Below are 3117 nucleotides of genomic sequence, written 5' to 3'. Positions count from 1 at the left end.
TGGCCTGAGTTCAATCCCCAGTTCTGCAAAAAAAAAAAAAAAAAGAAAGAAAGAAAGAAAGAAATCAAACAGGTGAAAACTAGCAGTAGGATTAGAAATAGCTTAAAGTAGAACTTTACTGGGTTATTATTTATGATAACTTTAAAGGTTATCTACACAAAAATGTGTACAACACATATTTATACAGAAATATGCCTATTGGTAAACAGGTAGGCTTTTCATTGAAAATATGAACCTATTTGTTTTTTTAATTAAAATACACTGAAAATAGAAATAAAGTATTATATATGTTTATACATAACCCGAGAAACGTAACTATATACAGCATTGTACCAGGAAAGTCCTGCAACACTCCTTTTTCTGTCCCCTTCCTTCATTCACTACCCGCTTCTTTTTTAAACAATCATCTATCTCGAGAGACAGCACGACAGCAACTGGCATGTCATGACAAGCAGCACATATTCAGAAGAACAGAATGACAGGCTCCCAAACATGAACCTAGTATTACAAATTGCCATCTTCAGGGCAGTTGCTTAGTTCACAGGTGTCAGTATATATAGTTAGTCACTGTGAAAATCCTTCCAATTAACTGCTAGATTTTAAAATCTTCTGAAGATTCTCAGGATCATTTCCTTACCCATCTTGTACATGAAACTGTATGGTTTGCCTCTGTGGTATTTCCTGGCTCTTCTCCTTGTTCTCTCTTCATTGTCTAGTCCTCAAGTTCTTGCTTTCCTTTTAATTGCACTATACCTTTCTATTTGCATTTCTTCTTTAGAGTACTTATACTAGGGAAACAATATGATATTTACACATGTGTGTCTAGTTTATTTCACTTATCTGTATATCTTCAAGTGGCATCCACTTCAATATAAAGCTTCAAGTATATCATTCTTTATACCCGTGAAATACTCCAATGTATAAAATATCACATCTTTTTCATCCATTATTCAGGTGATGGGCATTTTGGTTGTTTCTAAGATTTGACTATCACAAACTGTAATGTGATAAACATAGGTACACACATATAACTATAATATGATGTTTTCAGTTCCGCCAGGAAAATTCCCAAACGGGAAAATAGCTGGTTTGAATGAGATTTCCAGTCCTAGTTTCTGAAGGAGTCTCCACACTGATTTCCATAATGGTTGCAACAGTCTACAATCCCACAAGCCGTGGAGAATGGTTCCTTTTTCCCCACAGCCTCTCCAACATTTGTTGTTGGTTGATTTCTTTATGATAGCAATTCTTTCTGGGTTGAGTTGATATCTCAATATTGTTTTAATTTGTATTTCATGGATGGCTATGGATGTGGAGCATTTTTTCATGTATTTATTTGCTTCTTTAATTTCATGCTCTGAGAAGTGTGTATTCATCTCAGATGCCCATTTTTGGACTGGGTCTTTAAATTTCAGGACCCTAGTGTTTTTTAGTTCTTTATAAATTCTAAAGAGCAGACATTTCATGGAGTACTTATGCGCCAAGATTTTTTCAAAATTTATGGGTTGTCTTTTCACTTTTTTGGTGTTTTCTTCTGACATGAAAAACCTTCTCTATAAGAGGCGGTCTCAGTTGTTAATTCCTCAAGGGCTTCACATGTTTTTGTTCATGAATTCTTTGCCTACCCCTAAGTTTTCAAGAGTTCCTTTAACTTACTCTTCCAGGAGATTTAGGGTTTCTGTTTCAATGTTTAGATCTTTAATCCCTTTGACTTTAGCTTAGTGTATGGTGAAATACCTAGTCAAGTTTTATTTTTAGGCATGTAGAGAACCAGTTTTTCCAGCACCATTTGTTAAACAGGCTATCTTTCTTTGAGTAAGCATGTTCAGCCTCTTTTCAAAAATAAGGTGGCTGAGTGTTTTTAGAGGCTTCAGTGTCTCCCAAACTATTCCATTAATCCTCAAGTCTATTTTGTTGCTACTACCATACTGATTTTATCACAGATGCATTGTTGTATAATTTCAAGTCAGAAATTGTAATGCTTCCTGCCTTGTCTTTGTTGCCCATGATTGCCTTTCCTATTCTAGGTCTTTTCTGGTATCAAATAAATTTTGGGAACAATTTCTCAAGCTCTGTGAGGTATGTTGGTGGTAGTTTGATAGAGATTGCATTAAATTTGTACAGAATTTTTGGGAGTATGGCCATCTTCACAATGTTGACTGTTCCTATCCAGGAGCATGGAATATCGTTCCGTTTTTCTGAAATCCTCTATGATCACTTTTTTTAAGAGTACTGTAATTTTTCTTGAAAAGATTTTTAACTACTATTGTGAGATTAATTCCAAGATATTTCATCTTCCTCAGTGTTATTTTAAAAGGTATTGTTTCTCTAATTTCCATCTCAATGTGTTTGTTATCTGTGCAAAGGAATGCTATTGACTTTTTTTTTTTAACAATTGACATAGTTTATTTATACTTAAGACAGCAGCTACCAGAAGCAGCAAAAGAGGTGGCAGAGAGAATTAGGGAGAAGTGGCACTTTTACTTTAAACGAGAACGAGGCAGGAGATCTTTCCAGATGTTGCAGCGGCTTATACACAGGAGCCCCTACTGGAGGAACAGCTTTAGGCATCGGCTTCACTCACACTGAAAGCTAGGTACACAAAGAAGAACCAAGTAGACATACAGACATACAGGCAACTATTATACATCAGCTGGATCCCCTGGGAAACTAAAAGCAGTTTTTAAGCATAGTCCCACCCATCCTTTAAAGCACATGTTTAGGTTACCCTAGAAGAGAAACTAACCGCGTAACCAGTTAAGGTATAAAAAATAAAAAGGCCCACAATCTTTATTAAAGTCTGTTAATGCAATATACAAGTGGCACATGGTGCCAATTTCATTTGCAGATAGAGTATTCAAGTTTACAAGTTACACCTTTGCCACAGCCTTGGCCAAATCTTCAAGTAAGGCACAATTCAGCTGCGCTAGAGTGCTGATGTTAGCATGCTTTGAGGTGGCGTATTTGTTCTTGATAGTCATATGCTTTGTAAGCCCACAATTGACCACTACTATATTCTTAGCCAGGTGCTGCATTACAGGAAAAAGAGACTCTTCAGTGTACAACAGGTAGTGCTGCAGAGTTGGTGTCCATTCGCCATTATCAAGAATTTTCTGT

The 3117-nt window shown here is 36.1% G+C and overlaps 1 pseudogene; it reads right to left on the bottom strand.

Annotated features, from left to right (window-relative positions):
* Window positions 1-2870: 2870 nt before the first annotated feature.
* The window catches only part of LOC101584756, a 1274-nt pseudogene continuing 1027 nt past the window's right edge, over window positions 2871-3117 (bottom strand).

This window comes from Octodon degus, unplaced genomic scaffold (genome assembly GCF_000260255.1).
Source record: "Octodon degus isolate 3935 unplaced genomic scaffold, OctDeg1.0 scaffold00028, whole genome shotgun sequence".
NCBI lineage: Eukaryota > Metazoa > Chordata > Mammalia > Rodentia > Octodontidae > Octodon > Octodon degus.
Note: the sequence above shows the minus strand (reverse complement) of the source record. Positions and strands in the feature narration are given on the sequence as shown.